Source organism: Chenopodium quinoa, unplaced genomic scaffold, assembly GCF_001683475.1.
Source record: "Chenopodium quinoa cultivar QQ74 unplaced genomic scaffold, ASM168347v1, whole genome shotgun sequence".
In the NCBI taxonomy this organism is placed as follows: Eukaryota; Viridiplantae; Streptophyta; class Magnoliopsida; order Caryophyllales; family Amaranthaceae; genus Chenopodium; species Chenopodium quinoa.
In genome coordinates, this window is record NW_018742931.1 from 268,660 (window position 1) to 281,524 (window position 12,865).

Here is a 12,865-nt window from a genome sequence, read left to right on the forward strand (position 1 = left end):
TCCCCAAGGAGACATGCCCACCCGTGGCCTTCTTTGTCTATTAGCAAATCTTAAACTACTTGTACAACCTTTGGTTAGTAACAATATATGAGAATCAACTTCATTAATCAAAATTATGAAAATTTTCTAAAATTGTTTGATTAAGAATGAGAGATCGGAATTATTTTTTTATAAGAGTTTCTACTTACTTAAGAGGATTTGATAAGCAAATTCTTACATTTTGTTGGAAGTATATAAGTTTCTATGAAGTTCACTTCACCCATTTCATCAAACTTTTGTTACTAACACATCTACCTTGTAATTCTTTGAAAATCTCCCTTGCTTTCTATGTTTTTTTTATTTTTTTTAATTTTTTTTTTAATTTTTTTATGTCAACTAAACAAGTCCTAACATTATTAACTAGTTCAGTACCTCATCAATATGTGTAAGGGTAACATACTAACACTTGATCATCAGACGGGCCGGACTTTTATTTAGCAACTTAAGAGGTCGTTTCGAGCTAAAATATTGGTTCAAGTATACCTTTAGAGCCAAATTATAAAGCCATGCCCAAATTGCTATAATCGAATGAAGATTAGGTAATTTGAGCTTTTTAAGGTTTTAAAGTCCTAAAATTCGTAAATATCAGTTCTTCGTCTATATTCTGAAACACATTGACTTCAACTTCATAGGTAAAACAAATTGATTTCGGAAGTATGAAGGAGCAAATGAAGAGCTCTCAAATTTGATTACAACTTTCATATATTATTATTTATAGCGTAAAAAACTAAGAATAAAAATTGTGATCTATAACCTAAGCTTTGATACTATGTTAGATTTCGGAAAAACTCTTTAATTTAGAGTGTGTACCATTGATTAATATATATAGCGTTTACAAAATTAGTCCTAATCACGTTAGAAAACCTAATACGATAAGTCGATAAGGATTAAAAAAATATACACAAAATCTATCCTAATCTACTACAAATATAATCCTAAATATAATCTATTGAATACATACATACAACTTGCTATTTGGAAGTTCTATTTGCTTCTACTGTAATATTTGATATGAGTATAGGGTTTAGAAAGGCCCAAAGGTTTTAGAAAGTTGGGTTATGATTTTGGGCTTAGGGATGTATTTCATTGGACATCAGCATATGGTCTCTAGTTACCACTCTCAACCCAACACCACATCCCGAAATTGCGGCATTTCCCCAATTATTTTACTCAGTGTTATTTACTCTTAGCATTTCAATTTGTTTACTAAGTGTTATTTATTTAGCATTAGTATAGAATTCGTGCCATGCACGGTTTTGCAATAGTGTTTCATTAAAATGTATTATGTGGGATGGAGTAATGAAATATTATTCATACTCTTGTTCTCAATCAAACAGTACTCACTATTTATGTTATTCTTGTTGAAAAAAAAAAAAAACTTTTTTATAATATCCTACCACATGGTATCTTATAGTATTACGTAACATTTCTTACACTAATTTTTATTTTATTTTATTTAAATAATTCTTGTTGTGCATCATTTCCTAAATATAAGACCAAAAACTTCTTCCTAATATGTAGTAACAACCTTTTTTCAATAAAAATAAAAATAAAAATATTATAACAAATTTTTTTGGCGGGAAATTTTTTTCTAAGGTGATGACACGTTATTTTGGGATAATTATGGGGATTACTTTAGTATGTAAGTATAGATCCCAATTTTTTTTACCTAGTATTATTTATTTATATGTTTAATTATTATTATTATTATTATATTATTATTATTATTATTATTATCAATTTTTTTTAATTATATTAGCATATATTAACGTACAAAATTTAGTAATTCTTGTGTATGGCCACATTGGTTTATATGAGTAATATTTATTCATTTATATGAGTAAACTCATTTACTCAAAATAACCAAATTTTGTCTTTGAGAGTAACCTTAATTCATTGTGCGAGTAATATCATGCAATTAAAAAATAATAGCCTCATATATTCATTCGAATAACCTCGCATGATTTTGTTTTGACTAATGAAAAAATAACTCCACAATGAAGTAACCTCACATATGTCAGGGTAACCTTATTTGCTCATCATTGTAACTCTATTATTTAATTAGATAAATAATTAAACTTAGAATTTATTCCGTAATAAATATAGCCAATTAATTTCTTCAAAAATAAATAAAAATAAGAATAAAAATAAAATTATATCCAATTAATAGTATCTAGTTTAATACTCGAAAGATTCTGGAAAAATCTATCTTATTAATTCCTTTTTAAAAAAATATTATCCAATGGAATACCTAGTTGGTTGTATTATTTGTACATTGTACCCAAAAAATATCTAGTTGCATAAGCTTTTCAATTACAGGTTTCCTATGTATAATCAAACTTTTATTCATATTAAAACTGTATATATACACAAACTTTTATTCATATCAAACTAACTTACATTCTCCCAAATTTCTTCTACTTGTCTTATATATTTGAGGGGAAAAGGTTTCATAAATTCTTATACTATACCCTAGTACAATATTAGGGTTTGAAGGTTTGACTTTGTTGTTTGTACAAAATAGATTAAGTGGTCCACTAAATTATAATTAGTGAAAAATAATGGAATTACCATCATCATCATCATCATTGAGTAATTACCAAGCGTGGACTTTTGAGGAAAACAAGCTGTTTGAAAATTGTCTAGCAATGGACTTCCATAACAGTTCGGACGAGTTCGGCTGGTGGGATGTAATCTCTAACGTATATCTCAGAGGCAAAAGAACACCGGAAGAGGTTAAGAATCACTACTACAAGCTTGTGCACGATGTGAACGCGATCGAAAATGGTGAGGTTTGCGTACCCAAGTACAAGGACGACAACTACGAAAACTACGATAATGGTCAGGACAGCTTCATCCACAACAATGCTAAATATACTCAATGGTCTAAAGATGAACACAGGTACGTAATATATTATTAAAAGAAACACAAGTCAATCAATTTATAATCTTTATATATAATTTTGATCATAATTTAACATACATCAATGTTTAACTATTTATGTTTAGAGAAAGTAAGTTTTTTTAATATTTTTGTTCTCTTAAAACATCTGTTTGATTATATGTTATCCGTCAAATTATTTTAACAATTTTTTTTTTTCTTTTTTAACAAATTATTCTATACAGATTTAACCTGTATTTGGAAAAAATAAAAATAAAATTGGTGTAGTAACTCGTAACCCTACGTATCATCTTATCATTACTTGTATAAGGTGGGTTTAAGTAAATTTTATTGTATGACCCTTCATTTAAGGGTAACTTTAACAATTTTATGGTAACCTTAATTCCTTTAAGGTAACTTTTAATTTGTTACGAGTTTGATTGTATTATAATGTTTAATTTCTAATGAATACGTGGTATGAAAACTAATATAATTAATCTTATACATCAAATTATTTTGCATAATATTTGCACGTTATTAATTGACATCTCAAATAATTTTCTTTTATAAATTGTAGGTTATTTTTGATCGGTGAGGTGATTTATGGAGGAGGTGATTGGAGAAGTATAGCAAGGATGATTGTGAAAACAAGGTCTTCAACCCAAGTAGCTAGCCATGCCCAAAAGTTTCACGATAGGGAAAAAAAACCAAAAAACACTAAGAGGGCTAGCATCCATGACATTACTACGGTTGATCACGAAACCGCGCTCGATCTCCACCAAAGAAAACTTCTTTCTTTTGAAAATTTTCAGACTTATCTAGGAAAACTTGCAAGCAAGACAGACCAACAGGTGAACAAGGACGACATTAATTCGAGTCAAGTTAGTAACAAGTCAAGTTTACACTAAAAAAAAGAAAAAAAAAAAAGTAATAAGTCAAGTTGAATTCGGGGTTTAACATGTAATTTTATGTTTTAGTTATTCGTTGAATACGGTTTAGGCTCGGAATCTTGAATTATCAATGATAGTAGTATTTTTTTGAAAGTAAAAATTGCATTAGACATGATTGATACTGGTTTGCTGGGGTTGCATTTCTGTGAAATTCTAACCATGAAATATGTAATGTTTAGTAATGCGTATTACTCCGTATTAGATTATCAATTTTATTTATAAAATACAATTAAATTCATTTATCTTTCATCTTAATTAGTGTATCTTTTGCGTTGTTCATTAGCATGTTATTTCAAAATTTGATCTAAGATTTTTGATACACTTTATAATCAAATTAAAACCCTTAAACATGAAATATAAAGCCTACAATTTAATTAAAATTCCATAGACCCAAATTAATGAATTACTAGTATCGAAATGAGAATGAGAAAGAAATATAAGTGGGTAAGAAAGAGTTTCACAACATATAAGAAATAGTATTCTAAATCTGCGACAAATATTATCTTTCTAATAGCTATCAAATTCTACAAAACCATGTTGTATCACTTGTATGTTGTATGATCATTCGCAGTGTTTTCTATTCTAAATTTGTAGAATGTTTATGTTAGACAGGGAGTCCGGTCTTTCGTCTTATCACGAAGGAATTCTGTTGGCCTCTTTCATGCTCCAAGCCCATTAAGCGTTAGCCCACATGGTTAGGTGATGAAAATTCAGTTACTTTGAATAATAGTTCGTTGGTATATGCACTTGAATAAGACATGATGCCCGGCCCATACGTAGTTCATATTTAACCTTAGACATCATCTAGTATGCTGTATGCAAGATTTGATACCACCCCAATCGATACTTGAAATAGGCGGCCAGTTGGTGTTGTACTACCTCCGTTTCATTTTAGTTGTAACAAAGGAATTTTTTAGGTCTCACAAATAATACCCCTTTATCGCAACTAAAAAGAAACGGAGGTGTTTGACTTTTGTGGAACAATAATCTACAATAAGTTATAAGCTGTGAAAGCAATCAAGAATGTAAACAGGATATGCATGGGTTTATGTGGTTATTTTGTATATATCTTGTTAGGAGTTTTTGGCAATTAGGTTAATGCTGTAAGTCTGTATATTCGTAATTAATGGTAAAGGCTCATTAAGCCATTTTCTCCTAAATTTCTTGTGAGTCTAACATGATATCAAGAGCCCTCTAATTTAGAGATTTTTTTTATGTTTTTTTTGTTTTTTTTTCCAGTTTATTCCTAACAAACCCTAGTTTCTTCTAATTTTGTTCCTCTTTATTTATTTTACAAAACGTCCAGTTTGTTTGAGTGTTCTTGGTTGTGCTTTTGCTTCGTGTTGATCATTCTTTGAGTTGTGATGACTAGTGGTGATGTTCCGCCTCCTACGGGCCCCCGTTATGAACCGTTTTCTGCCTATTATCTCCACCCTAGTGAAGGTACATGGGCTGTGATTAGCCCTATTATGCTGACAGGAGGTAACTACGAGGAGTGGTCTTGTTCTTTGCGCAATAATCTTTGTTCTAAGAACAAACTTGGTTTTATTGATGGGACAATTGCGGTGCCGGACAAGGAGTCTCCTGATTTTGATGAATGGGGTATTGTTAACTCTATGCTCGTGAATACGGTAGATGTTTTGGTGCGTTCTATGGTTCGTTTTCCCGACCATGTCAAATCTTTATGGGATGATCTACGTGATAGATATTCCCTTGGCAATGGTCCTCGTATCCTTGAGTTGAAGGCTCAAATTGTGGATTGCAAGCAAAGTGGTAGGCAGATGACCGTATATTTTGGTGAATTGAGGAAAATACAAGCTGAATTAGCAAGCTATTGTAAGTTGCCTAATTGTACGTGTGAAGCTGCTTCTGAATATGTCAAAATTCTTGAAAGTGAATACTTCACCAATTTTGTATTGGTTTAGACCCAAAGAAATTTGGGAGTGTTTGGGTCCAATTTAGTCCAATTGGGCCTAGGCATTAAATGATCCAATTAAAAGCCCAAGGTCAAGGTTCATCTCTCCAATTGTGCTAAAGTCAAAGATCAGTCCTCAAGGCAAGCCAATTGGGCTAAGGCCCAACTTCTCCATATATGCAAAGGTATAAAAGCCATCAATATTACATTTGTACATTCATTCAAGAAAAGCCTCAAGCAATTAATTCTCTTGCATAGGGTTCTCTTTCTACACACTGTACTGACTTTAGCATCGGAGGGGCCTTCCTCGGCAACACCCCCGAGGCTAGTTTACGTGTGTTTACTGTGTAGGAAACCTTCGGCCCAACATCACTTGGACCGAATCCAGTCTTCTCCACTTCATCGGACCTTCGACAAGGTCCCATTGTTTTCACCCGAAACAATTTGGCGCCGTCTGTGGGGAAGACTTTCAAAAATCTTTAAGCCAAATTTCTAACCAAGATCATCTTGCAATTATCTTAGTAGCAATGGCTAAGAACCGCAAGAGCAAAGTCCTCCGTCAAGGAGCGGGCGAAAAGCCTAAAACCCCTACACCATCACCCTCGCCGGACCGGAACTCTCCCAAGGGTGCCAGCTCGGGGGGAGGATCATACAGGGAGGATTCCCTTTCTCCCGTAATTCATAACTCTCATCATAGGCCGAGTCACTCTCGGTCTAGCAGGGGTGAGTCCGATCATAGGACACATTCAGTACCCCAAAGCCAACCATCGACTGTGCGCTCTCATTCCCATACTCGGCCGAGGACCCCTTTGACGGGGCCCAGCTCGGAGGAGGTGGCAAGAGCGCTGGCAGTGCTCATGGAGGCAATGAGGGCACAAAATATGCCACCACCTCGTGATCGAACTCCTCCGCATACCCGGCATCAACGGAGGAAGCTAGACCATGATGGTGGGAAGCTTCCTTCCTTCCGGGAACTGGAAGAGTGGGAAGAGGATACCTGGAAAACTGAAAAAGAGAGGAAAAAGAACCCTCAATATTTCAAAGGATCCTCATCCTCCCGACCAGAAACGCATAAGAGCAGCAGCTCAGCTTCTCGGCTAGAATCTACTCACCGAGAACAACCTGAGACTGATCGCCGAAGCGTCCTCGACCGACTTGGCGGCAAGGAACCGAGCGTGCACAGTCGCCTCTCGTTCCCTGCGGCCGAGGCCCAGACTTCCCAGCCAGGGACGAAAACCACTCCTACCTCTCTAAGAGGGCGGAGCGCGGTCCCTTCGGCCAGGAACAAGGGCAAGGCCGTTATGCTACCCGCCAGTTCGCCATTCGAGCAATGGATACTGGAAGAGCACGTGCCCACGGTTAAAATACCGTCGCACATCACATATGACGGGACCTCGGATCCGAAGGACCACGTGGCCTCGTATGAGACTCATATGCATCTTTGCCCCAGATCCGAAGCGACTTGGTGCAAATATTTCCCAACCACTCTCAAGGGGTCGCGCAAGCGTGGATCTCCAAGGGAGTAAAGCAAGGCTCCATAACAGGGTGGGATGATCTGTCCTCCAAATTTAGGAGCAAGTTTTCCACGGAAAACCGCCGAGAGAAGACTACTGCAGAACTCATGAGTCTGCAACAGGGGGAAACCGAAAGCCTCCGAGACTATCTGACCCGTTTCAGTAACGAGTCATCCAGCGTCTCTCAGCTGGACCAGGGGCTAGCCGTTTTTGCAATGCAGAATGGCCTTCAGCCCGGGAAGTTCCTAGACTTCATGGTCATGCATACCCCGCAGACCTTGGAGGAAGCTCTGAATGCCTCGGATAAGTTCATCCGAGCCGAAAAATGGAACAAAGAGAAAACCCAACCTCAATTCGGGGGAGGGAAACAAAAACAAATACCCTTGTCTGAAGGCCAAGGCCATAAGGCAAAGGGAAAGTCAAAAGCCTCGGAGCAATCTTCGGCCAGCGACCCAAAGGAGGAAAAATCTGCCTCATACACAGGCAGATACGAGTCCTACACTCCGCTCTCTCTTCCACGCGCCAAAATTTACAGCGTGACGAAGGAGGAGCAGAGTTACCAAAAGCCGAGACTACTCCCAGAGTGGTATCAGCGAAAAAATAAAAATCAGTGGTGCGAGTTCCACGAATCTCCGAGACACAACACTGAGGAGTGTATCCAACTGAAGGACCAGATAGAGGACATGGTCCGGAAGGGATACTTGAAAAAATACATCGCGGATCACCGCGAGAAAAAAGAGTCCGAGAAGTCAGCAAAGGACTCTCGGCAAGACCTTGACTTCCCCCGGAAGAACAGTAAAAAGCCAGAGGGGAAATTCTCTCCGATCAATGTTATCTAGGGAGGAATATGCTCTCGGAGGGAGCACAAGCGACACCTTAGGGCTTTGACTCACCAGGTGAACAACGCTGACATTCAGTCTCCCCAATCGCCGGTGCCGAACATGACGTTCACAGCCGCCGACTGCCGGGGGGTAACGTTCCCTCACGAGGATCCGTTGGTGATCATCGCCACGGTGGCCAACCACGACGTCAGTAAGGTCCTTGTTGACGGTGGCAGCGGAGCAAACATTCTGTTCCGAAAGGCCTACAATCAAATCAAGCTGAAGCCCAAGCACCTTACGCCGGTACCCTACCCGGTATCCGGGTTCAACGGGGCTTCAACTTATCCAGATGGGAAGGTGACACTTCCTATCACCATCGGCTGCGATGAGGCAACCAGGAACGTCATGATTGAATTTTTGGTCATTGACGCTCCTTCAGTGTACAACGTGATTTTGGGGAGACCCATAATTCATGAGATCCAAGGGGTCGTCTCAACTTATCATCAGCTGATGATTTACGTCTTAGACGCTGGCTTCCCCGAAAGGATACAGGGCAACCAAAAGGACGCCCGAAGGTGCAACTACCTCAAACCATCCAGTAGTCGCCCAGATGACGACAAGGATGAGGAGGAGAAAGAAAAAGAAAGAGAGCCAAGCACAAAAAAGCCGAAAGGCCTAAGTGCTTCGACCCAAGGATCTGTACCCAGAGGTAAAGGGCCCGAAAGGGAAAAGGCTAGCTCTTCAGCTGAACAGCAAGACTCAGAGAGCCAGCCGAAGAACAAAAAGACTGGGACACCTGCTGACATAGGCAGCAGGCCAGATTCTGAAGAGTCCAGTCCATCAGCAATGGACATGGACCAACAGACTGAAACAGTTGAGTTGGCCGAAGGAGACGTTGAGAAATGTGTAACAATCGGGATGGACCTTGATCCGAACACCCGTTGTGAACTTATTCAGCTCCTTCGGGACAACAGAGATGTGTTTGCTTTCTCGGCAGCTGATATGCCCGGGATAAGTCCAGACCTCATCTCCCATAAGCTTAATGTTGACCCAACGTGTCGACCAATTAAGCAAAAGAAGCAGAATTACTCCGCTAATAAGAACCGAGACATCGCAGCCGAGGTTAAAAATTTGCTGGAGGCAGGCTTCATCGAGCGTTGCCAATATCCAGAATGGCTGGCAAATGTGGTGATGGTTCAGAAGGCCAATGGTACCTGGAGGATGTGCGTTGACTTCACGGACCTAAATAAGGCTTGTCCGAAGGATTTCTATCCCTTGCCGAGGATCGATCAGCTAGTCAATTCGACAAGTGGCCATGCCTTGCTTAGTTTCATGGACGCATTCTCGGGGTATCATCAGATCTTCATGCACCCCGACGATCGAGCAAAGACGGCATTCGTCACGAACGCTGGGGTGTACAATTACAAAATGATGCCCTTCGGATTGAAAAATGCGGGAGCAACCTATCAAAGGCTGGTGGATCAAGTTTTCGCCGATCAAAAGGGCCGAAACATGGAAGTCTATGTCGACGATTCGATCGTCAAAAGCAAAAAATCTGAGGACCATGTTAAGGATCTGGCTGAAACTTTCGCCACCTTAAGAAAGCATCAAATGAAGCTGAATCCGAAGAAGTGTGTCTTCGGCGTGAAGTCAGGGAAATTCCTTGGGTTCATAGTCAGCAAGAGGGGGATTGATGCCAATCCCTCCAAAGTCAAAGCAGCGCTCGACCTTCCTAAGCCGAAAACAAAGCGGGATGTTTAGCGGCTCACCGGAAGAATGGCAGCCCTCTCGAGGTTCATTTCCAGAGCTTCGGATAAGGGGTTACCTTTCTTCAAAGCCCTGAAACTCCCGAAAACAAAAGAGCTCGTTTGGGAGGAAGAGCAAAAAGACGCCTTTAAACAGCTTCGGGAGCATCTGGCTCAACTCCCAACGCTGGCTAGCCCAGCAGAAGGAGAAACTTTGTACCTGTATGTGGCCGTTAGCCCAGCCACCATCAGTGCAGTACTGCTGAAGGAAGAAAGCAAAAGTCAGCAACCGATCTACTTTGTCAGTCATACACTGACGGATGCCGAGACTCGCTACCCTCTACTCGAGAAAGTCGCTTTCGCGGTAGTAGTAGCTGCTCGGAAGCTGAGGCCCTATTTTGATTGCCATCAGATAGTGTTCTTAACTGATTAGCCGTTGGAAAAAGTTCTCGGCAAGGTTGAAAAATCTGGTAGGCTAGCCAAGTGGGCTTTTGAGCTCACCGAATTCAGCATCAGCTACCGTCCGAGGGCTGCCATTAAGACTCAAGCTCTAGCGGATTTCTTGGCCGAATGCTCATACCAAGAAGCGCTAGACAATGAAAAACGGTTCGGGGGCAGGAGTAGTGATAACTTCTCCCGAAGGAAAATCCTTCGAGTATGCACTAAAATTTTCTTTTAAGGCCTTGAACAACGAAGCCGAATATGAGGCAGCAATCGCCGGCCTAGAATTGTGCATCTCCCTGGAAGCCGATCATGTCTTCCTGAAAACAGACTCTCAGCTAGTTGCATATCAGATTAGCGGCAGCTACGAGGCCAAAGAGCCCTCCATGATAGCTTATCTTGCCAAGACCAAATCAGTCATTGCAAAGCTGAAAACTTTTGAGGTTCAGCTGATCCCAAGGGGTCAGAATACTCAAGCCGAAGCACTCTCCAAACTTGCCAGTTCAACTCTTACCAAGCTGAACAGATCTGTATATGTAGATGTGCGTCGAGAGAGAAGTGTCGACGAAGCACCTGAAGTGTGCTGCACTGACCCAGAGCCTAGTTGGATGGACCCCATCCTAGCTTTCAAACTTCGGGGAGAAACTCCCGAAGATAAAGCTTTGGCCTCCAAGATGAAGAGAACCAGCTCAAGGTTCATTGTCTTCAGGGGGGAACTTCTGAAAAAGTCCTTCTCAGCCCCATTGCTGAAATGCGTGGGACCAACAGATGCTGATTATATCCTACGGGAGATTCACCTCGGCATCTGTGGGAACCACATTGGGGGAAGGACCTTAGCCCACAAGGCATTGAGGGCTGGATATTACTGGCCCACCATGATCGCAGATGCTAAGGAGCTGGTCCGGAAATGCGAAAAATGTCAAAAATACGCTCCAGTTATCCACCAGCCAGCAAGGGATCTTCAGCCGATCCTTAATCCACTCCCGTTTGCCCAATGGGGACTGGATATACTAGGACCATTTCTAGAGGCTGTGTACCAGAAAAAATGGCTGATAGTTGGTGTTGACTACTTCAGTAAATGGATCGAGGCCGAAGCAGCCTCGAACATTACAGAGCAAACTGTCAGAAAATTTATCTGGCAGAATATCATCACTCGTTTTGGCATCCCGAGAGTATTTGTCTTCGATCATGGGAGGCAATTTGATAACTTACCACTGAAGCGGTATACAGATCAGTTCGGCATCAAACTGGCATATTCAGCGGTATGCCACCCGCAAAGTAACGGACAAGCCGAAGCTGCAAATAAACAGATCCTAAATGCCCTCAAAAAGAGGGTGGAAGATCAAAAGTCCAAGTGGCTGGAGGAGCTCCCTGGAACCCTTTGGTCCCTTCGGACAACTGAAAAAGAGGCAATGGGCTATTCACATTTTGAACTGGTGTATGGTGCCGAAGCCGTTCTTCTAGTGGAAATTGGCTCTGAGAGCCTACGAGTGCACCACTTCTCGGCTGAGAATGAGCGACTGATGAGGGAATCTCTCAATTTCCTCGACGAAGTAAGAGACTCAGCCCGAGACAGAATGGCTGCTTATAAGCAGAGAATCAGCAAATTTTATAACCGAAGGGTCCATGCAAGGCCTCTTAAAATTGGAGACCTTGTCCTTCGGAATGCTGCTGCAGTTCAGAAAGGCCGAATCCATGGGAAACTCTCAGCTGCATGGGAAGGGCCTTATGAAATCTGTGATGAGCTTCAGCCAGGGTCATACCGACTTCGGCAGTTGGATGGAACTGAGTTGAAAAATCACTGGAACGCTGATGTACTGAAAAAATATCATGTGTAAACCCTTCGGGGCAGAATAATCTTTGTAAGTACATTTTGAATTAATGAAAGGCCTTGGAGCCACCATTTATATAAATATTTGCAACTTTTTATCCTTTCAAAGTTTTCTTGGTTCTATCTACTCTTTAAGGGTTTTTTATTCAGCCTCGTCTGAAACCTTCGCCTTCGGGTAACTGGGTTTCAGATTGCTAACAAAACTCGTCTTTTTAAAGAACACTGGTCTTTCAGCTGAAGTCAAACTTTAGTAAGACTTGTTCTCCAAAGACATGAGTCCATGGACAATTCTGGGATATTGCCTTAACTGAGCCTTGTATCCCAGAAAGCCATTATCCGAAACATTGCCTTCAGTTGGCCCTGTGTTTCGGATATCCATTTTTCAATGATAGACAGAAAATCAAGGATAACAACAACTGTTGGAAATTGTTTATTCAGCCTCGTCTGAAACCTTCGCCTTCGGGTAACTGTGTTTCAGATTGCTGACAAACTCGTCTTTTTAAAGAACTCTAGTCTTTCAGCTGAAGTTAAGCTTCAGTAAGATCTGTTCTCCAAAGGCATGAGTCCATGGACAATTCTGGGATATTGCCTTAACTGAGCCTTGTATCCCAGAAAGCCATTATCCGAAGCATTGCCTTCAGTTGGCCCTGTGTTTCGAATACCCATTTTTAAGAAATAAAGAAATTGTTTATTCAGCTGAAGCCATACTTCAATTTCTGGGGGGGGGC